Here is a 25,324-nt window from a genome sequence, read left to right as displayed (position 1 = left end):
ATAAGACAGATGAAAACAAATTATATAAACAATTGTAAACAAAAAAAGAAATTATTGTTGAATAATTATGAGTTTTAAATGGACCGTAGAAAAATGAAGTAATTTTTAGTGAAGTAAAAATTACATAATTTCAATTCAGTATTTTAGATAAGTACTTACGTGAGAAGTATTTTCGAAAGTCGTAGTAAGAATTTCTAGATAAAAGATAATTTTAACTGGATCTACACTATAGGCTCGACCAGGGTTCGTCCGCGATCTCAGTCTGGTAAAATTATTTAAAACTCGTCCTAAGAGACAATTCAAAAAATATCTAATTGCATCGTTTTGACTAAAGTACACATCTCTCTTTTCATCACAGCTTTACCACAATTTGACAGAAAGAGACAAATTAGTACTTTAGTAACAAGGGTGATTAAATTAAATTGATTTAGTTTTTATGAATAAACTGTATGTTTATTATTTCTTTGGTACAATGTTTCTTTTTAACCAATTAGCGAGTTTAAATTACTACATGCATCAATCAATATTGTACAACTACAATCGAAACTGTTTCACTTTATTAACAGGCTGATAACTTCTTTTTCTGATTTATTCTTTATAAAAAAATAAGTGGCGCTACAACCTTTTCAGGTTTTTGTAGGTTTCGTGATCCTTGGTTTTGTTCATCAAATAGGCACGTAGATGAGCCTTCTGTGCCTGACATACCCCGCCGACTTTTGTGTATATGGCAACTCGGTTTCTTTACAATTTTATACACCACCGTACGAGCGATTTTTAAAAAAATATACAGAAATTACATTGGTAAACAGCCGGGGTTCGAACCTACGACCCTAAGGATGAGAATAACATGCTGATACCACTACACCAAAACTGCTTTATATCTTTTATGTTAAATAATAATACAATAAAAAATAATAACAGTTTTATTTTATTAATCTACTTAATATTACATTTATTCTATCACTCTTCCTTTACTGTGCAGTCTTCTGCTTTGGAACTCCTTACCTCTTGGTATCAGACGAGCTGTCTTTAATTTTTTTTTTTTAAATCTTCTTTTTGAGCATTTATCTCCTGCCTCGTAATTAGCTACATATATATAATAGCTGTTGTGACTCGATAATCCTAGGATTAACTTTTACATATTTGTTTAAATATTATTACTAGCTGACCCGGAAAACGTCGTTTTGGACTGTAGGTATATAATTTCTAGGAAACAGTTTTTTAGTTCAATAAAAATAATTATCTACTATTATAAAAAATAGGGGTTGACTGTAGAGGGATGACAATTAAGGGTTGTATGTATTTTTGTATGCTGTATCATAAAAAAAATAAAACAAAAAGTTTTGTGTAAAAAATAAAAATTTAGGTGTGGGACCACCCTTAACATTTAGGGGGATGAAAAATAGATGTTGTCCGATTCTCAAACTTACTGAATATGCATAAATTTTTTTATAAGAATTGGTTAAGCCGTTTCGGAGGAGTATGGGAAAACAATTATTGTGACACGAGAATTTTATATATTAAATAGATTATTAACTTAGATTTTAGATTAACTTAGATTTTAGTTTACTTTAGTTATAGTTAGTGTTACATGTTATTTTACGATTTTTTTTTAAAAATTATTTATGCACTTCTTGTACTTTATCCTCTGTATGTGTTTCTTTCTATATTTTACCATACTAGGGTTGCCTGGAAGAAATCGCTTGTTAGCGATAACGCCGCCCGTTGCCTAATAACTTATGTAACCTACTTTTTTATATGTATGTTTTTGTATAAGGAACTGCTCCAGATGTGGTCAAGTTCACCGTACAAAATGTCCAGCCATGGGAGTCATCTGTAACAACTGCCACAAGCCGAATCACTTTGCCAAGTGTTGCCGCAGCACACATGTGAGATTCATAGAAGAAAAAAGTATGGGTAATCCCATTGATACTTATTTTCTAAATAGTCTTTTCACTAATGAGATTTCTGTCAGCCAAAGAAACCCTTATCATATAACTTTGTCCATAAATAGTAAGAATGTAGACTTTTTACTTGACACAGGTGCTGACACTAACATTTTATCATTTAACTCTTACAAAAAACTTAATTTGTCATTGAGTAGTTTAAAGAAAAGTAATCACAAACTTTCAACCTTTAGCGGTGAAGTATTACCTACAGTAGGTCAATGCATTCTGTCTGTCACACATAACAACAAAGTATACAATGTCAATTTCCACATTATAGATATACCTTGTAGAAATATTATTGGTCGCAACAGTTGTGAGAATTTAAAATTAGTCAAAAGAGTCCATAATGTCCAATTTCATGAGTCTGTCAATGTATCACAGCTTGTTGAATATAAAGATCTCTTCTCAGGAATAGGTTGTCTTAAAGATTACGAATGTCATTTGTCAATGAAGCCTGATGCTGTACCATCTATAGATGTCCATTCAGTCTCTTAGAACAATTAAAAGAAGAATAAGCCATGTTAGAAAAAGATCAAATTATAACCAAAGTCGAGGAACCTACTAAATGGGTTAGCTCAATTGTAATTGCCTCAAAAAAGAATGGTAAACTACGCCTGTGCATTGATCCAAGAAAACTTAATAAAGCCATTGTGCGTCCTCATTATCAATTTCCAACTATTGATGAAATTAAATCCAGCCTCTCTGGTACGCAAACAAAGGTTTTTATATGCTTAAATTAGATGAAGCTTCTTCAAAGCTATGTACATTCATCACACCTCAAGGTAGATATAGATTCCTAAGACTACCCTTCGGGATAAATGCAGCTCCAGAACTGTTTCATTCCATCATGACAAACAGATTCAGTGACATTTCAGGAGTCCAAATTATGATGGACGATTTCCTAATTTATGGTCAAACAAAAGAAGAACATGATTTTAGATTAAAACAAGTCTTAGATAGAGCTAGGGAGTTAGGAATAAAATTTAATAAAGAAAAGTCTAATATATCTAAAAGTAAAGGCAAGTACTTAAGACACATCTTTTCTAAAGATGGTGTGAAAGTTGATGAAAACAAAGTCAAAGCCATTTGCAGTATGCCACCCCCTACAAATGTCACAGAATTACAAAGATTTTTAGGTATGGTAACATACTTAGGCTCATACATAGAGAATCTGTCAGAAAAAACTTCTAATTTAAGAATGCTTTTGTCTAAAGAAAATGAATGGTCTTGGCAAGAGAGACATAACATAGAATTTAATGTATTAAAAGAGACTATAACTAAAGCCCCTGTCTTGACATATTATGATCAAAATAAACCTTTTACACTGTCAGTTGATTCGTCTAAAGATGCCATGGGTGCAGTGATTTGCCATGATAAACACCCCATTGCATATGCTTCAGCTTCATTAAGCTCATGTCAACAGTCATACTCTCAGATTGAGAAAGAGCTATTAGCAATCCTATTTGGTTGTACAAAGTTTCACCAATATGTCTATGGTCGCCACACTTTGGTTGAAACAGACCTCAAACCAATAGTATCTATAAAAAACCAATTTACAACATTCCACCCCGTCTTCAAAGAATAATGCTGAGATTACAACCATATGACCTCAATGTAACTTACAAACCAGGTAAATATCTTTATGTAGCTGATACTCTGCCCAGAGCAGCTTTACCAGAACAGTCATTACATGATCTTGATTCTGACCTAGATTTACATGTCAATTTAGTCATTAGATCACTGTCAGTTAGTCCAAATAAACTTAAATCTATTCAAGAACTAACTTCCCAAGACAAGGAATTGTCACTCTTAAGTAAATGTTGCATAGAAGGTTGGCCTGAACATAAAAAATTACTTCCAGACATCCTTAGGTCTTATTTTCCTTTAAAAACTGATATACACATTATTAATGGCATTGTCTTCAAAAACAACAGTGTCATTATACCAGTAGCCGTAACCGTAACCGTTGTCTTCCCTAAACATTGGTGATAAAATATACTTCAAGAAACAGCCAGACAGTATTTGGACACCTGGTACTGTTTCTGACATAGGTCCACAGCCTAGATCATATATAGTATATGATGTCTCCCCGGAAGGTACTTTTCGTCGTAATCGCCAACACATCCTACAACCAAAACTTTCACCCTCTGAGTCCCCTCCTAGTAGTAGTTCACTTCCATCCCCGTCAGTTCCACAAGATACTGATCCAACGTCCCCTTCCAATGTATCGCCGTCTTCTCCATCGAATTATCAATCCCCTGGTAGAAATAATCCTGTCCAAGAATCTAAAACAAACACATCACATACACCAAATACACGTACTCACCACACAACTTATTCTTCATTCGGCAGAGCTATCATAAAGGCCCGAAGATTTTGGTAATTAGTCTAGAATCTAGATTAAGTTCATAATTTGTACTTAGTTTGTAAATGTATTGTTTAATGTCTTTAACCTAATTTTGTTTTGTGTAGCTGTCAAAACACAGTTATGTCAATTTAGTAGACGTCAATGTGAGAACTGTCAAAATTGAAAATGTCAGTCAAGTCAATGTTCCGTACCATTATTTCAGTCTAATAGTATGTAAGAATTTTGTCAATGTAAAAAAAAACAAAAGTGTATACTTACGTACGTACTATGTTCCACTTCATGCCATGTTTTCTTTTCTTAATAAGGGAGATGTTACGTATCTATGATTTAATATTATCTATGGGTTTCCGTTTCCTGTAGTATGTCTCGGACCGCCTGTCATGGCTGAATATATGTTTATGAATAACAGTAATGTCGTCTTATTTTAATAACCGCTTACCTGGCCACCCACCATAACACGATACACGTTTCAATACATGACATGTTTGTGTTTGCCACATGCTGATAGTGTCTGATGACAATTATCATTAACATCTGCATTCTGCCTGAATAATAATATTTACACAATTATTATACACTTGGGTATAGTAAAACGTTACGGCGCGTTGCTCAATTATCTCCAAAAATTGCGTGACGTAATAGTTGAAAGCCGAATCCCTATCACCAAATTGCGCTTCTCAACATTACAAAATTTGTCAGCCAAATAGGTATATCGATCATCTTTCATTACTCACATTATTCTACATTTTTTACATCTAAAATACGTCATTATCTCATCACTATCTTTAATTAAATATGTTCAGATGAGGGAAGAGTTTACCGGATCGACGGAATGAACCTTAAATGATGGAATCGTATGTTATTCTTCAACCAACCAATGTTTTAATAGTTACATATTCTGCTATTCTATAAATCATTCAAATCGATCCTACCGTTCTCGAGTTATAAGTGTTCGAACAAACACTGTTTTGTATATTAAGTAGTTTTACTGTGTTAAAACGAAGTTAAAAGAAACAGTCGCGACATCTATTGGATATTACGTAAGTTTAGAAATTTGATATAGAGACATCTAGCGGAAAACGAATAAACTAAGTTGTCGATGCCAGTTTGGACCATTAATTTTGAAATTTAAGACACGTGAACTAATCATATACTACATTCATAGATGGCGTTGTTTCAGAAAATATTATGTATTGACAATGTCCTAGACATAATATTTGTTTTTACTAAAATTATTATAACTGTATCATTTGATTAGACATGTACACAAAATTTAATTTTTAAACACAATAACACGCAGACAGTACCTGTATATTATCTGCCGATCCCCACGATTTAAGCTGATCGCTATCATCTGATCTTCTATCAAGTTCCCTCTCTCGGGCAGACTTCGGCACATACGCTGAAGACCTGGTCGCACCTACGCCTAGGAAGTTACTGAGTTACTGAACGCCTCTGTCGTCTTCTTTACGCGAACGTAAGAAACCCCTCTTTTTCTAAGAAAACAGAAATAATATAAGACAGATGAAAACAAATTATATAAACAATTGTAAACAAAAAAAGAAATTATTGTTGAATAATTATGAGTTTTAAATGGACCGTAGAAAAATGAAGTAATTTTTAGTGAAGTAAAAATTACATAATTTCAATTCAGTATTTTAGATAAGTACTTACGTGAGAAGTATTTTCGAAAGTCGTAGTAAGAATTTCTAGATAAAAGATAATTTTAACTGGATCTACACTATAGGCTCGACCAGGGTTCGTCCGCGATCTCAGTCTGGTAAAATTATTTAAAACTCGTCCTAAGAGACAATTCAAAAAATATCTAATTGCATCGTTTTGACTAAAGTACACATCTCTCTTTTCATCACAGCTTTACCACAATTTGACAGAAAGAGACAAATTAGTACTTTAGTAACAAGGGTGATTAAATTAAATTGATTTAGTTTTTATGAATAAACTGTATGTTTATTATTTCTTTGGTACAATGTTTCTTTTTAACCAATTAGCGAGTTTAAATTACTACATGCATCAATCAATATTGTACAACTACAATCGAAACTGTTTCACTTTATTAACAGGCTGATAACTTCTTTTTCTGATTTATTCTTTATAAAAAAATAAGTGGCGCTACAACCTTTTCAGGTTTTTGTATGTTTCGTGATCCTTGGTTTTGTTCATCAAATAGGCACGTAGATGAGCCTTCTGTGCCTGACATACCCCGCCGACTTTTGTGTATATGGCAACTCGGTTTCTTTACAATTTTATACACCACCGTACGAGCGATTTTTAAAAAAATATACAGAAATTACATTGGTAAACAGCCGGGGTTCGAACCTACGACCCTAAGGATGAGAATAACATGCTGATACCACTACACCAAAACTGCTTTATATCTTTTATGTTAAATAATAATACAATAAAAAATAATAACAGTTTTATTTTATTAATCTACTTAATATTACATTTATTCTATCACTCTTCCTTTACTGTGCAGTCTTCTGCTTTGGAACTCCTTACCTCTTGGTATCAGACGAGCTGTCTTTAATTTTTTTTTTTTAAATCTTCTTTTTGAGCATTTATCTCCTGCCTCGTAATTAGCTACATATATATAATAGCTGTTGTGACTCGATAATCCTAGGATTAACTTTTACATATTTGTTTAAATATTATTACTAGCTGACCCGGAAAACGTCGTTTTGGACTGTAGGTATATAATTTCTAGGAAACAGTTTTTTAGTTCAATAAAAATAATTATCTACTATTATAAAAAATAGGGGTTGACTGTAGAGGGATGACAATTAAGGGTTGTATGTATTTTTGTATGCTGTATCATAAAAAAAATAAAACAAAAAGTTTTGTGTAAAAAATAAAAATTTAGGTGTGGGACCACCCTTAACATTTAGGGGGATGAAAAATAGATGTTGTCCGATTCTCAAACTTACTGAATATGCATAAATTTTTTTATAAGAATTGGTTAAGCCGTTTCGGAGGAGTATGGGAAAACAATTATTGTGACACGAGAATTTTATATATTAAATAGATTATTAACTTAGATTTTAGATTAACTTAGATTTTAGTTTACTTTAGTTATAGTTAGTGTTACATGTTATTTTACTTTTTTTTTTAAAAATTATTTATGCACTTCTTGTACTTTATCCTCTGTATGTGTTTCTTTCTATATTTTACCATACTAGGGTTGCCTGGAAGAAATCGCTTGTTAGCGATAACGCCGCCCGTTGCCTAATAACTTATGTAACCTACTTTTTTATATGTATGTTTTTGTATAAGGAACTGCTCCAGATGTGGTCAAGTTCACCGTACAAAATGTCCAGCCATGGGAGTCATCTGTAACAACTGCCACAAGCCGAATCACTTTGCCAAGTGTTGCCGCAGCACACATGTGAGATTCATAGAAGAAAAAAGTATGGGTAATCCCATTGATACTTATTTTCTAAATAGTCTTTTCACTAATGAGATTTCTGTCAGCCAAAGAAACCCTTATCATATAACTTTGTCCATAAATAGTAAGAATGTAGACTTTTTACTTGACACAGGTGCTGACACTAACATTTTATCATTTAACTCTTACAAAAAACTTAATTTGTCATTGAGTAGTTTAAAGAAAAGTAATCACAAACTTTCAACCTTTAGCGGTGAAGTATTACCTACAGTAGGTCAATGCATTCTGTCTGTCACACATAACAACAAAGTATACAATGTCAATTTCCACATTATAGATATACCTTGTAGAAATATTATTGGTCGCAACAGTTGTGAGAATTTAAAATTAGTCAAAAGAGTCCATAATGTCCAATTTCATGAGTCTGTCAATGTATCACAGCTTGTTGAATATAAAGATCTCTTCTCAGGAATAGGTTGTCTTAAAGATTACGAATGTCATTTGTCAATGAAGCCTGATGCTGTACCATCTATAGATGTCCATTCAGTCTCTTAGAACAATTAAAAGAAGAATAAGCCATGTTAGAAAAAGATCAAATTATAACCAAAGTCGAGGAACCTACTAAATGGGTTAGCTCAATTGTAATTGCCTCAAAAAAGAATGGTAAACTACGCCTGTGCATTGATCCAAGAAAACTTAATAAAGCCATTGTGCGTCCTCATTATCAATTTCCAACTATTGATGAAATTAAATCCAGCCTCTCTGGTACGCAAACAAAGGTTTTTATATGCTTAAATTAGATGAAGCTTCTTCAAAGCTATGTACATTCATCACACCTCAAGGTAGATATAGATTCCTAAGACTACCCTTCGGGATAAATGCAGCTCCAGAACTGTTTCATTCCATCATGACAAACAGATTCAGTGACATTTCAGGAGTCCAAATTATGATGGACGATTTCCTAATTTATGGTCAAACAAAAGAAGAACATGATTTTAGATTAAAACAAGTCTTAGATAGAGCTAGGGAGTTAGGAATAAAATTTAATAAAGAAAAGTCTAATATATCTAAAAGTAAAGGCAAGTACTTAAGACACATCTTTTCTAAAGATGGTGTGAAAGTTGATGAAAACAAAGTCAAAGCCATTTGCAGTATGCCACCCCCTACAAATGTCACAGAATTACAAAGATTTTTAGGTATGGTAACATACTTAGGCTCATACATAGAGAATCTGTCAGAAAAAACTTCTAATTTAAGAATGCTTTTGTCTAAAGAAAATGAATGGTCTTGGCAAGAGAGACATAACATAGAATTTAATGTATTAAAAGAGACTATAACTAAAGCCCCTGTCTTGACATATTATGATCAAAATAAACCTTTTACACTGTCAGTTGATTCGTCTAAAGATGCCATGGGTGCAGTGATTTGCCATGATAAACACCCCATTGCATATGCTTCAGCTTCATTAAGCTCATGTCAACAGTCATACTCTCAGATTGAGAAAGAGCTATTAGCAATCCTATTTGGTTGTACAAAGTTTCACCAATATGTCTATGGTCGCCACACTTTGGTTGAAACAGACCTCAAACCAATAGTATCTATAAAAAACCAATTTACAACATTCCACCCCGTCTTCAAAGAATAATGCTGAGATTACAACCATATGACCTCAATGTAACTTACAAACCAGGTAAATATCTTTATGTAGCTGATACTCTGCCCAGAGCAGCTTTACCAGAACAGTCATTACATGATCTTGATTCTGACCTAGATTTACATGTCAATTTAGTCATTAGATCACTGTCAGTTAGTCCAAATAAACTTAAATCTATTCAAGAACTAACTTCCCAAGACAAGGAATTGTCACTCTTAAGTAAATGTTGCATAGAAGGTTGGCCTGAACATAAAAAATTACTTCCAGACATCCTTAGGTCTTATTTTCCTTTAAAAACTGATATACACATTATTAATGGCATTGTCTTCAAAAACAACAGTGTCATTATACCAGTAGCCGTAACCGTAACCGTTGTCTTCCCTAAACATTGGTGATAAAATATACTTCAAGAAACAGCCAGACAGTATTTGGACACCTGGTACTGTTTCTGACATAGGTCCACAGCCTAGATCATATATAGTATATGATGTCTCCCCGGAAGGTACTTTTCGTCGTAATCGCCAACACATCCTACAACCAAAACTTTCACCCTCTGAGTCCCCTCCTAGTAGTAGTTCACTTCCATCCCCGTCAGTTCCACAAGATACTGATCCAACGTCCCCTTCCAATGTATCGCCGTCTTCTCCATCGAATTATCAATCCCCTGGTAGAAATAATCCTGTCCAAGAATCTAAAACAAACACATCACATACACCAAATACACGTACTCACCACACAACTTATTCTTCATTCGGCAGAGCTATCATAAAGGCCCGAAGATTTTGGTAATTAGTCTAGAATCTAGATTAAGTTCATAATTTGTACTTAGTTTGTAAATGTATTGTTTAATGTCTTTAACCTAATTTTGTTTTGTGTAGCTGTCAAAACACAGTTATGTCAATTTAGTAGACGTCAATGTGAGAACTGTCAAAATTGAAAATGTCAGTCAAGTCAATGTTCCGTACCATTATTTCAGTCTAATAGTATGTAAGAATTTTGTCAATGTAAAAAAAAACAAAAGTGTATACTTACGTACGTACTATGTTCCACTTCATGCCATGTTTTCTTTTCTTAATAAGGGAGATGTTACGTATCTATGATTTAATATTATCTATGGGTTTCCGTTTCCTGTAGTATGTCTCGGACCGCCTGTCATGGCTGAATATATGTTTATGAATAACAGTAATGTCGTCTTATTTTAATAACCGCTTACCTGGCCACCCACCATAACACGATACACGTTTCAATACATGACATGTTTGTGTTTGCCACATGCTGATAGTGTCTGATGACAATTATCATTAACATCTGCATTCTGCCTGAATAATAATATTTACACAATTATTATACACTTGGGTATAGTAAAACGTTACGGCGCGTTGCTCAATTATCTCCAAAAATTGCGTGACGTAATAGTTGAAAGCCGAATCCCTATCACCAAATTGCGCTTCTCAACATTACAAAATTTGTCAGCCAAATAGGTATATCGATCATCTTTCATTACTCACATTATTCTACATTTTTTACATCTAAAATACGTCATTATCTCATCACTATCTTTAATTAAATATGTTCAGATGAGGGAAGAGTTTACCGGATCGACGGAATGAACCTTAAATGATGGAATCGTATGTTATTCTTCAACCAACCAATGTTTTAATAGTTACATATTCTGCTATTCTATAAATCATTCAAATCGATCCTACCGTTCTCGAGTTATAAGTGTTCGAACAAACACTGTTTTGTATATTAAGTAGTTTTACTGTGTTAAAACGAAGTTAAAAGAAACAGTCGCGACATCTATTGGATATTACGTAAGTTTAGAAATTTGATATAGAGACATCTAGCGGAAAACGAATAAACTAAGTTGTCGATGCCAGTTTGGACCATTAATTTTGAAATTTAAGACACGTGAACTAATCATATACTACATTCATAGATGGCGTTGTTTCAGAAAATATTATGTATTGACAATGTCCTAGACATAATATTTGTTTTTACTAAAATTATTATAACTGTATCATTTGATTAGACATGTACACAAAATTTAATTTTTAAACACAATAACACGCAGACAGTACCTGTATATTATCTGCCGATCCCCACGATTTAAGCTGATCGCTATCATCTGATCTTCTATCAAGTTCCCTCTCTCGGGCAGACTTCGGCACATACGCTGAAGACCTGGTCGCACCTACGCCTAGGAAGTTACTGAGTTACTGAACGCCTCTGTCGTCTTCTTTACGCGAACGTAAGAAACCCCTCTTTTTCTAAGAAAACAGAAATAATATAAGACAGATGAAAACAAATTATATAAACAATTGTAAACAAAAAAAGAAATTATTGTTGAATAATTATGAGTTTTAAATGGACCGTAGAAAAATGAAGTAATTTTTAGTGAAGTAAAAATTACATAATTTCAATTCAGTATTTTAGATAAGTACTTACGTGAGAAGTATTTTCGAAAGTCGTAGTAAGAATTTCTAGATAAAAGATAATTTTAACTGGATCTACACTATAGGCTCGACCAGGGTTCGTCCGCGATCTCAGTCTGGTAAAATTATTTAAAACTCGTCCTAAGAGACAATTCAAAAAATATCTAATTGCATCGTTTTGACTAAAGTACACATCTCTCTTTTCATCACAGCTTTACCACAATTTGACAGAAAGAGACAAATTAGTACTTTAGTAACAAGGGTGATTAAATTAAATTGATTTAGTTTTTATGAATAAACTGTATGTTTATTATTTCTTTGGTACAATGTTTCTTTTTAACCAATTAGCGAGTTTAAATTACTACATGCATCAATCAATATTGTACAACTACAATCGAAACTGTTTCACTTTATTAACAGGCTGATAACTTCTTTTTCTGATTTATTCTTTATAAAAAAATAAGTGGCGCTACAACCTTTTCAGGTTTTTGTAGGTTTCGTGATCCTTGGTTTTGTTCATCAAATAGGCACGTAGATGAGCCTTCTGTGCCTGACATACCCCGCCGACTTTTGTGTATATGGCAACTCGGTTTCTTTACAATTTTATACACCACCGTACGAGCGATTTTTAAAAAAATATACAGAAATTACATTGGTAAACAGCCGGGGTTCGAACCTACGACCCTAAGGATGAGAATAACATGCTGATACCACTACACCAAAACTGCTTTATATCTTTTATGTTAAATAATAATACAATAAAAAATAATAACAGTTTTATTTTATTAATCTACTTAATATTACATTTATTCTATCACTCTTCCTTTACTGTGCAGTCTTCTGCTTTGGAACTCCTTACCTCTTGGTATCAGACGAGCTGTCTTTAATTTTTTTTTTTTAAATCTTCTTTTTGAGCATTTATCTCCTGCCTCGTAATTAGCTACATATATATAATAGCTGTTGTGACTCGATAATCCTAGGATTAACTTTTACATATTTGTTTAAATATTATTACTAGCTGACCCGGAAAACGTCGTTTTGGACTGTAGGTATATAATTTCTAGGAAACAGTTTTTTAGTTCAATAAAAATAATTATCTACTATTATAAAAAATAGGGGTTGACTGTAGAGGGATGACAATTAAGGGTTGTATGTATTTTTGTATGCTGTATCATAAAAAAAATAAAACAAAAAGTTTTGTGTAAAAAATAAAAATTTAGGTGTGGGACCACCCTTAACATTTAGGGGGATGAAAAATAGATGTTGTCCGATTCTCAAACTTACTAATTATGCATAAATTTTTTTATAAGAATTGGTTAAGCCGTTTCGGAGGAGTATGGGAAAACAATTATTGTGACACGAGAATTTTATATATTAAATAGATTATTAACTTAGATTTTAGATTAACTTAGATTTTAGTTTACTTTAGTTATAGTTAGTGTTACATGTTATTTTACTTTTTTTTTTAAAAATTATTTATGCACTTCTTGTACTTTATCCTCTGTATGTGTTTCTTTCTATATTTTACCATACTAGGGTTGCCTGGAAGAAATCGCTTGTTAGCGATAACGCCGCCCGTTGCCTAATAACTTATGTAACCTACTTTTTTATATGTATGTTTTTGTATAAGGAACTGCTCCAGATGTGGTCAAGTTCACCGTACAAAATGTCCAGCCATGGGAGTCATCTGTAACAACTGCCACAAGCCGAATCACTTTGCCAAGTGTTGCCGCAGCACACATGTGAGATTCATAGAAGAAAAAAGTATGGGTAATCCCATTGATACTTATTTTCTAAATAGTCTTTTCACTAATGAGATTTCTGTCAGCCAAAGAAACCCTTATCATATAACTTTGTCCATAAATAGTAAGAATGTAGACTTTTTACTTGACACAGGTGCTGACACTAACATTTTATCATTTAACTCTTACAAAAAACTTAATTTGTCATTGAGTAGTTTAAAGAAAAGTAATCACAAACTTTCAACCTTTAGCGGTGAAGTATTACCTACAGTAGGTCAATGCATTCTGTCTGTCACACATAACAACAAAGTATACAATGTCAATTTCCACATTATAGATATACCTTGTAGAAATATTATTGGTCGCAACAGTTGTGAGAATTTAAAATTAGTCAAAAGAGTCCATAATGTCCAATTTCATGAGTCTGTCAATGTATCACAGCTTGTTGAATATAAAGATCTCTTCTCAGGAATAGGTTGTCTTAAAGATTACGAATGTCATTTGTCAATGAAGCCTGATGCTGTACCATCTATAGATGTCCATTCAGTCTCTTAGAACAATTAAAAGAAGAATAAGCCATGTTAGAAAAAGATCAAATTATAACCAAAGTCGAGGAACCTACTAAATGGGTTAGCTCAATTGTAATTGCCTCAAAAAAGAATGGTAAACTACGCCTGTGCATTGATCCAAGAAAACTTAATAAAGCCATTGTGCGTCCTCATTATCAATTTCCAACTATTGATGAAATTAAATCCAGCCTCTCTGGTACGCAAACAAAGGTTTTTATATGCTTAAATTAGATGAAGCTTCTTCAAAGCTATGTACATTCATCACACCTCAAGGTAGATATAGATTCCTAAGACTACCCTTCGGGATAAATGCAGCTCCAGAACTGTTTCATTCCATCATGACAAACAGATTCAGTGACATTTCAGGAGTCCAAATTATGATGGACGATTTCCTAATTTATGGTCAAACAAAAGAAGAACATGATTTTAGATTAAAACAAGTCTTAGATAGAGCTAGGGAGTTAGGAATAAAATTTAATAAAGAAAAGTCTAATATATCTAAAAGTAAAGGCAAGTACTTAAGACACATCTTTTCTAAAGATGGTGTGAAAGTTGATGAAAACAAAGTCAAAGCCATTTGCAGTATGCCACCCCCTACAAATGTCACAGAATTACAAAGATTTTTAGGTATGGTAACATACTTAGGCTCATACATAGAGAATCTGTCAGAAAAAACTTCTAATTTAAGAATGCTTTTGTCTAAAGAAAATGAATGGTCTTGGCAAGAGAGACATAACATAGAATTTAATGTATTAAAAGAGACTATAACTAAAGCCCCTGTCTTGACATATTATGATCAAAATAAACCTTTTACACTGTCAGTTGATTCGTCTAAAGATGCCATGGGTGCAGTGATTTGCCATGATAAACACCCCATTGCATATGCTTCAGCTTCATTAAGCTCATGTCAACAGTCATACTCTCAGATTGAGAAAGAGCTATTAGCAATCCTATTTGGTTGTACAAAGTTTCACCAATATGTCTATGGTCGCCACACTTTGGTTGAAACAGACCTCAAACCAATAGTATCTATAAAAAACCAATTTACAACATTCCACCCCGTCTTCAAAGAATAATGCTGAGATTACAACCATATGACCTCAATGTAACTTACAAACCAGGTAAATATCTTTATGTAGCTGATACTCTGCCCAGAGCAGCTTTACCAGAACAGTCATTACATGATCTTGATTCTGACCTAGATTTACATGTCAATTTAGTCATTAGATCACTGTCAGTTAGTCCAAATAAACTTAAATCTATTCAAGAACTAACTTCCCAAGACAAGGAATTGTCACTCTTAAGTAAATGTTGCATAGAAGGTTGGCCTGAACATAAAAAATTACTTCCAGACATCCTTAGGTCTTATTTTCCTTTAAAAACTGATATACACATTATTAATGGCATTGTCTTCAAAAACAACAGTGTCATTATACCAGTAGCCGTAACCGTAACCGTTGTCTTCCCTAAACATTGGTGATAAAATATACTTCAAGAAACAGCCAGACAGTATTTGGACACCTGGTACTGTTTCTGACATAGGTCCACAGCCTAGATCATATATAGTATATGATGTCTCCCCGGAAGGTACTTTTCGTCGTAATCGCCAACACATCCTACAACCAAAACTTTCACCCTCTGAGTCCCCTCCTAGTAGTAGTTCACTTCCATCCCCGTCAGTTCCACAAGATACTGATCCAACGTCCCCTTCCAATGTATCGCCGTCTTCTCCATCGAATTATCAATCCCCTGGTAGAAATAATCCTGTCCAAGAATCTAAAACAAACACATCACATACACCAAATACACGTACTCACCACACAACTTATTCTTCATTCGGCAGAGCTATCATAAAGCCCCGAAGATTTTGGTAATTAGTCTAGAATCTAGATTAAGTTCATAATTTGTACTTAGTTTGTAAATGTATTGTTTAATGTCTTTAACCTAATTTTGTTTTGTGTAGCTGTCAAAACACAGTTATGTCAATTTAGTAGACGTCAATGTGAGAACTGTCAAAATTGAAAATGTCAGTCAAGTCAATGTTCCGTACCATTATTTCAGTCTAATAGTATGTAAGAATTTTGTCAATGTAAAAAAAAACTAAAGTGTATACTTACGTACGTACTATGTTCCACTTCATGCCATGTTTTCTTTTCTTAATAAGGGAGATGTTACGTATCTATGATTTAATATTATCTATGGGTTTCCGTTTCCTGTAGTATGTCTCGGACCGCCTGTCATGGCTGAATATATGTTTATGAATAACAGTAATGTCGTCTTATTTTAATAACCGCTTACCTGGCCACCCACCATAACACGATACACGTTTCAATACATGACATGTTTGTGTTTGCCACATGCTGATAGTGTCTGATGACAATTATCATTAACATCTGCATTCTGCCTGAATAATAATATTTACACAATTATTATACACTTGGGTATAGTAAAACGTTACGGCGCGTTGCTCAATTATCTCCAAAAATTGCGTGACGTAATAGTTGAAAGCCGAATCCCTATCACCAAATTGCGCTTCTCAACATTACAAAATTTGTCAGCCAAATAGGTATATCGATCATCTTTCATTACTCACATTATTCTACATTTTTTACATCTAAAATACGTCATTATCTCATCACTATCTTTAATTAAATATGTTCAGATGAGGGAAGAGTTTACCGGATCGACGGAATGAACCTTAAATGATGGAATCGTATGTTATTCTTCAACCAACCAATGTTTTAATAGTTACATATTCTGCTATTCTATAAATCATTCAAATCGATCCTACCGTTCTCGAGTTATAAGTGTTCGAACAAACACTGTTTTGTATATTAAGTAGTTTTACTGTGTTAAAACGAAGTTAAAAGAAACAGTCGCGACATCTATTGGATATTACGTAAGTTTAGAAATTTGATATAGAGACATCTAGCGGAAAACGAATAAACTAAGTTGTCGATGCCAGTTTGGACCATTAATTTTGAAATTTAAGACACGTGAACTAATCATATACTACATTCATAGATGGCGTTGTTTCAGAAAATATTATGTATTGACAATGTCCTAGACATAATATTTGTTTTTACTAAAATTATTATAACTGTATCATTTGATTAGACATGTACACAAAATTTAATTTTTAAACACAATAACACGCAGACAGTACCTGTATATTATCTGCCGATCCCCACGATTTAAGCTGATCGCTATCATCTGATCTTCTATCAAGTTCCCTCTCTCGGGCAGACTTCGGCACATACGCTGAAGACCTGGTCGCACCTACGCCTAGGAAGTTACTGAGTTACTGAACGCCTCTGTCGTCTTCTTTACGCGAACGTAAGAAACCCCTCTTTTTCTAAGAAAACAGAAATAATATAAGACAGATAAAAACAAATTATATAAACAATTGTAAACAAAAAAAGAAATTATTGTTGAATAATTATGAGTTTTAAATGGACCGTAGAAAAATGAAGTAATTTTTAGTGAAGTAAAAATTACATAATTTCAATTCAGTATTTTAGATAAGTACTTACGTGAGAAGTATTTTCGAAAGTCGTAGTAAGAATTTCTAGATAAAAGATAATTTTAACTGGATCTACACTATAGGCTCGACCAGGGTTCGTCCGCGATCTCAGTCTGGTAAAATTATTTAAAACTCGTCCTAAGAGACAATTCAAAAAATATCTAATTGCATCGTTTTGACTAAAGTACACATCTCTCTTTTCATCACAGCTTTACCACAATTTGACAGAAAGAGACAAATTAGTACTTTAGTAACAAGGGTGATTAAATTAAATTGATTTAGTTTTTATGAATAAACTGTATGTTTATTATTTCTTTGGTACAATGTTTCTTTTTAACCAATTAGCGAGTTTAAATTACTACATGCATCAATCAATATTGTACAACTACAATCGAAACTGTTTCACTTTATTAACAGGCTGATAACTTCTTTTTCTGATTTATTCTTTATAAAAAAATAAGTGGCGCTACAACCTTTTCAGGTTTTTGTATGTTTCGTGATCCTTGGTTTTGTTCATCAAATAGGCACGTAGATGAGCCTTCTGTGCCTGACATACCCCGCCGACTTTTGTGTATATGGCAACTCGGTTTCTTTACAATTTTATACACCACCGTACGAGCGATTTTTAAAAAAATATACAGAAATTACATTGGTAAACAGCCGGGGTTCGAACCTACGACCCTAAGGATGAGAATAACATGCTGATACCACTACACCAAAACTGCTTTATATCTTTTATGTTAAATAATAATACAATAAAAAATAATAACAGTTTTATTTTATTAATCTACTTAATATTACATTTATTCTATCACTCTTCCTTTACTGTGCAGTCTTCTGCTTTGGAACTCCTTACCTCTTGGTATCAGACGAGCTGTCTTTAATTTTTTTTTTTTAAATCTTCTTTTTGAGCATTTATCTCCTGCCTCGTAATTAGCTACATATATATAATAGCTGTTGTGACTCGATAATCCTAGGATTAACTTTTACATATTTGTTTAAATATTATTACTAGCTGACCCGGAAAACGTCGTTTTGGACTGTAGGTATATAATTTCTAGGAAACATTTTTTTAGTTCAATAAAAATAATTATCTACTATTATAAAAAATAGGGGTTGATCGTAGAGGGATGACAATTAAGGGTTGTATGTATTTTTGTATGCTGTATCATAAAAAAAATAAAACAAAAAGTTTTGTGTAAAAAATAAAAATTTAGGTGTGGGACCACCCTTAACATTTAGGGGGATGAAAAATAGATGTTGTCCGATTCTCAAACTTACTGAATATGCATAAAAATTTTTATAAGAATTGGTTAAGCCGTTTCGGAGGAGTATGGGAAAACAATTATTGTGACACGAGAATTTTATATATTAAATAGATTATTAACTTAGATTTTAGATTAACTTAGATTTTAGTTTACTTTAGTTATAGTTAGTGTTACATGTTATTTTACGATTTTTTTTTAAAAATTATTTATGCACTTCTTGTACTTTATCCTCTGTATGTGTTTCTTTCTATATTTTACCATACTAGGGTTGCCTGGAAGAAATCGCTTGTTAGCGATAACGCCGCCCGTTGCCTAATAACTTATGTAACCTACTTTTTTATATGTATGTTTTTGTATAAGGAACTGCTCCAGATGTGGTCAAGTTCACCGTACAAAATGTCCAGCCATGGGAGTCATCTGTAACAACTGCCACAAGCCGAATCACTTTGCCAAGTGTTGCCGCAGCACACATGTGAGATTCATAGAAGAAAAAAGTATGGGTAATCCCATTGATACTTATTTTCTAAATAGTCTTTTCACTAATGAGATTTCTGTCAGCCAAAGAAACCCTTATCATATAACTTTGTCCATAAATAGTAAGAATGTAGACTTTTTACTTGACACAGGTGCTGACACTAACATTTTATCATTTAACTCTTACAAAAAACTTAATTTGTCATTGAGTAGTTTAAAGAAAAGTAATCACAAACTTTCAACCTTTAGCGGTGAAGTATTACCTACAGTAGGTCAATGCATTCTGTCTGTCACACATAACAACAAAGTATACAATGTCAATTTCCACATTATAGATATACCTTGTAGAAATATTATTGGTCGCAACAGTTGTGAGAATTTAAAATTAGTCAAAAGAGTCCATAATGTCCAATTTCATGAGTCTGTCAATGTATCACAGCTTGTTGAATATAAAGATCTCTTCTCAGGAATAGGTTGTCTTAAAGATTACGAATGTCATTTGTCAATGAAGCCTGATGCTGTACCATCTATAGATGTCCATTCAGTCTCTTAGAACAATTAAAAGAAGAATAAGCCATGTTAGAAAAAGATCAAATTATAACCAAAGTCGAGGAACCTACTAAATGGGTTAGCTCAATTGTAATTGCCTCAAAAAAGAATGGTAAACTACGCCTGTGCATTGATCCAAGAAAACTTAATAAAGCCATTGTGCGTCCTCATTATCAATTTCCAACTATTGATGAAATTAAATCCAGCCTCTCTGGTACGCAAACAAAGGTTTTTATATGCTTAAATTAGATGAAGCTTCTTCAAAGCTATGTACATTCATCACACCTCAAGGTAGATATAGATTCCTAAGACTACCCTTCGGGATAAATGCAGCTCCAGAACTGTTTCATTCCATCATGACAAACAGATTCAGTGACATTTCAGGAGTCCAAATTATGATGGACGATTTCCTAATTTATGGTCAAACAAAAGAAGAACATGATTTTAGATTAAAACAAGTCTTAGATAGAGCTAGGGAGTTAGGAATAAAATTTAATAAAGAAAAGTCTAATATATCTAAAAGTAAAGGCAAGTACTTAAGACACATCTTTTCTAAAGATGGTGTGAAAGTTGATGAAAACAAAGTCAAAGCCATTTGCAGTATGCCACCCCCTACAAATGTCACAGAATTACAAAGATTTTTAGGTATGGTAACATACTTAGGCTCATACATAGAGAATCTGTCAGAAAAAACTTCTAATTTAAGAATGCTTTTGTCTAAAGAAAATGAATGGTCTTGGCAAGAGAGACATAACATAGAATTTAATGTATTAAAAGAGACTATAACTAAAGCCCCTGTCTTGACATATTATGATCAAAATAAACCTTTTACACTGTCAGTTGATTCGTCTAAAGATGCCATGGGTGCAGTGATTTGCCATGATAAACACCCCATTGCATATGCTTCAGCTTCATTAAGCTCATGTCAACAGTCATACTCTCAGATTGAGAAAGAGCTATTAGCAATCCTATTTGGTTGTACAAAGTTTCACCAATATGTCTATGGTCGCCACACTTTGGTTGAAACAGACCTCAAACCAATAGTATCTATAAAAAACCAATTTACAACATTCCACCCCGTCTTCAAAGAATAATGCTGAGATTACAACCATATGACCTCAATGTAACTTACAAACCAGGTAAATATCTTTATGTAGCTGATACTCTGCCCAGAGCAGCTTTACCAGAACAGTCATTACATGATCTTGATTCTGACCTAGATTTACATGTCAATTTAGTCATTAGATCACTGTCAGTTAGTCCAAATAAACTTAAATCTATTCAAGAACTAACTTCCCAAGACAAGGAATTGTCACTCTTAAGTAAATGTTGCATAGAAGGTTGGCCTGAACATAAAAAATTACTTCCAGACATCCTTAGGTCTTATTTTCCTTTAAAAACTGATATACACATTATTAATGGCATTGTCTTCAAAAACAACAGTGTCATTATACCAGTAGCCGTAACCGTAACCGTTGTCTTCCCTAAACATTGGTGATAAAATATACTTCAAGAAACAGCCAGACAGTATTTGGACACCTGGTACTGTTTCTGACATAGGTCCACAGCCTAGATCATATATAGTATATGATGTCTCCCCGGAAGGTACTTTTCGTCTTAATCGCCAACACATCCTACAACCAAAACTTTCACCCTCTGAGTCCCCTCCTAGTAGTAGTTCACTTCCATCCCCGTCAGTTCCACAAGATACTGATCCAACGTCCCCTTCCAATGTATCGCCGTCTTCTCCATCGAATTATCAATCCCCTGGTAGAAATAATCCTGTCCAAGAATCTAAAACAAACACATCACATACACCAAATACACGTACTCACCACACAACTTATTCTTCATTCGGCAGAGCTATCATAAAGCCCCGAAGATTTTGGTAATTAGTCTAGAATCTAGATTAAGTTCATAATTTGTACTTAGTTTGTAAATGTATTGTTTAATGTCTTTAACCTAATTTTGTTTTGTGTAGCTGTCAAAACACAGTTATGTCAATTTAGTAGACGTCAATGTGAGAACTGTCAAAATTGAAAATGTCAGTCAAGTCAATGTTCCGTACCATTATTTCAGTCTAATAGTATGTAAGAATTTTGTCAATGTAAAAAAAAACAAAAGTGTATACTTACGTACGTACTATGTTCCACTTCATGCCATGTTTTCTTTTCTTAATAAGGGAGATGTTACGTATCTATGATTTAATATTATCTATGGGTTTCCGTTTCCTGTAGTATGTCTCGGACCGCCTGTCATGGCTGAACATATGTTTATGAATAACAGTAATGTCGTCTTATTTTAATAACCGCTTACCTGGCCACCCACCATAACACGATACACGTTTCAATACATGACATGTTTGTGTTTGCCACATGCTGATAGTGTCTGATGACAATTATCATTAACATCTGTATTCTGCCTGAATAATAATATTTACACAATTATTATACACTTGGGTATAGTAAAACGTTACGGCGCGTTGCTCAATTATCTCCAAAAATTGCGTGACGTAATAGTTGAAAGCCGAATCCCTATCACCAAATTGCGCTTCTCAACATTACAAAATTTGTCAGCCAAATAGGTATATCGATCATCTTTCATTACTCACATTATTCTACATTTTTTACATCTAAAATACGTCATTATCTCATCACTATCTTTAATTAAATATGTTCAGATGAGGGAAGAGTTTACCGGATCGACGGAATGAACCTTAAATGATGGAATCGTATGTTATTCTTCAACCAACCAATGTTTTAATAGTTACATATTCTGCTATTCTATAAATCATTCAAATCGATCCTACCGTTCTCGAGTTATAAGTGTTCGAACAAACACTGTTTTGTATATTAAGTAGTTTTACTGTGTTAAAACGAAGTTAAAAGAAACAGTCGTGACATCTATTGGATATTACGTAAGTTTAGAAATTTGATATAGAGACATCTAGCGGAAAACGAATAAACTAAGTTGTCGATGCCAGTTTGGACCATTAATTTTGAAATTTAAGACACGTGAACTAATCATATACTACATTCATAGATGGCGTTGTTTCAGAAAATATTATGTATTGACAATGTCCTAGACATAATATTTGTTTTTACTAAAATTATTATAACTGTATCATTTGATTAGACATGTACACAAAATTTAATTTTTAAACACAATAACACGCAGACAGTACCTGTATATTATCTGCCGATCCCCACGATTTAAGCTGATCGCTATCATCTGATCTTCTATCAAGTTCCCTCTCTCGGGCAGACTTCGGCACATACGCTGAAGACCTGGTCGCACCTACGCCTAGGAAGTTACTGAGTTACTGAACGCCTCTGTCGTCTTCTTTACGCGAACGTAAGAAACCCCTCTTTTTCTAAGAAAACAGAAATAATATAAGACAGATAAAAACAAATTATATAAACAATTGTAAACAAAAAAAGAAATTATTGTTGAATAATTATGAGTTTTAAATGGACCGTAGAAAAATGAAGTAATTTTTAGTGAAGTAAAAATTACATAATTTCAATTCAGTATTTTAGACAAGTACTTACGTGAGAAGTATTTTCGAAAGTCGTAGTAAGAATTTCTAGATAAAAGATAATTTTAACTGGATCTACACTATAGGCTCGACCAGGGTTCGTCCGCGATCTCAGTCTGGTAAAATTATTTAAAACTCGTCCTAAGAGACAATTCAAAAAATATCTAATTGCATCGTTTTGACTAAAGTACACATCTCTCTTTTCATCACAGCTTTACCACAATTTGACAGAAAGAGACAAATTAGTACTTTAGTAACAAGGGTGATTAAATTAAATTGATTTAGTTTTTATGAATAAACTGTATGTTTATTATTTCTTTGGTACAATGTTTCTTTTTAACCAATTAGCGAGTTTAAATTACTACATGCATCAATCAATATTGTACAACTACAATCGAAACTGTTTCACTTTATTAACAGGCTGATAACTTCTTTTTCTGATTTATTCTTTATAAAAAAATAAGTGGCGCTACAACCTTTTCAGGTTTTTGTATGTTTCGTGATCCTTGGTTTTGTTCATCAAATAGGCACGTAGCACGTATGAGCCTTCTGTGCCTGACATACCCCGCCGACTTTTGTGTATATGGCAACTCGGTTTCTTTACAATTTTATACACCACCGTACGAGCGATTTTTAAAAAAATATACAGAAATTACATTGGTAAACAGCCGGGGTTCGAACCTACGACCCTAAGGATGAGAATAACATGCTGATACCACTACACCAAAACTGCTTTATATCTTTTATGTTAAATAATAATACAATAAAAAATAATAACAGTTTTATTTTATTAATCTACTTAATATTACATTTATTCTATCACTCTTCCTTTACTGTGCAGTCTTCTGCTTTGGAACTCCTTACCTCTTGGTATCAGACGAGCTGTCTTTAATTTTTTTTTTTTAAATCTTCTTTTTGAGCATTTATCTCCTGCCTCGTAATTAGCTACATATATATAATAGCTGTTGTGACTCGATAATCCTAGGATTAACTTTTACATATTTGTTTAAATATTATTACTAGCTGACCCGGAAAACGTCGTTTTGGACTGTAGGTATATAATTTCTAGGAAACATTTTTTTAGTTCAATAAAAATAATTATCTACTATTATAAAAAATAGGGGTTGATCGTAGAGGGATGACAATTAAGGGTTGTATGTATTTTTGTATGCTGTATCATAAAAAAAATAAAACAAAAAGTTTTGTGTAAAAAATAAAAATTTAGGTGTGGGACCACCCTTAACATTTAGGGGGATGAAAAATAGATGTTGTCCGATTCTCAAACTTACTGAATATGCATAAAAATTTTTATAAGAATTGGTTAAGCCGTTTCGGAGGAGTATGGGAAAACAATTATTGTGACACGAGAATTTTATATATTAAATAGATTATTAACTTAGATTTTAGATTAACTTAGATTTTAGTTTACTTTAGTTATAGTTAGTGTTACATGTTATTTTACGATTTTTTTTTAAAAATTATTTATGCACTTCTTGTACTTTATCCTCTGTATGTGTTTCTTTCTATATTTTACCATACTAGGGTTGCCTGGAAGAAATCGCTTGTTAGCGATAACGCCGCCCGTTGCCTAATAACTTATGTAACCTACTTTTTTATATGTATGTTTTTGTATAAGGAACTGCTCCAGATGTGGTCAAGTTCACCGTACAAAATGTCCAGCCATGGGAGTCATCTGTAACAACTGCCACAAGCCGAATCACTTTGCCAAGTGTTGCCGCAGCACACATGTGAGATTCATAGAAGAAAAAAGTATGGGTAATCACATTGATACTTATTTTCTAAATAGTCTTTTCACTAATGAGATTTCTGTCAGCCAAAGAAACCCTTATCA

At 33.1% G+C, this 25,324-nt stretch overlaps 1 long non-coding RNA gene across 12 annotated transcripts in view; it reads right to left on the bottom strand.

The window, feature by feature from the left end:
• The window catches only part of LOC125062932, a 43,139-nt gene extending 18,556 nt beyond the window's left edge, over window positions 1-24,583 (bottom strand). For all 12 annotated transcript variants that reach the window (XR_007119412.1, XR_007119415.1, XR_007119418.1 and 9 more), the window contains exons 1-6: window positions 21,770-24,583; window positions 15,938-17,475; window positions 10,107-11,644; window positions 5,992-6,119; window positions 4,276-5,813; window positions 160-287 (exon numbers count right to left, since the gene is read on the bottom strand). This is a non-coding gene — a long non-coding RNA (uncharacterized LOC125062932). The remainder of the gene's footprint in view (window positions 1-159; window positions 288-4,275; window positions 5,814-5,991; window positions 6,120-10,106; window positions 11,645-15,937; window positions 17,476-21,769) is intronic.
• Window positions 24,584-25,324: the final 741 nt, after the last annotated feature.

Source organism: Pieris napi (genome assembly GCF_905475465.1).
Source record: "Pieris napi chromosome W unlocalized genomic scaffold, ilPieNapi1.2 SUPER_W_unloc_1, whole genome shotgun sequence".
Classification (NCBI taxonomy): domain Eukaryota; kingdom Metazoa; phylum Arthropoda; class Insecta; order Lepidoptera; family Pieridae; genus Pieris; species Pieris napi.
Note: the sequence above shows the minus strand (reverse complement) of the source record. Positions and strands in the feature narration are given on the sequence as shown.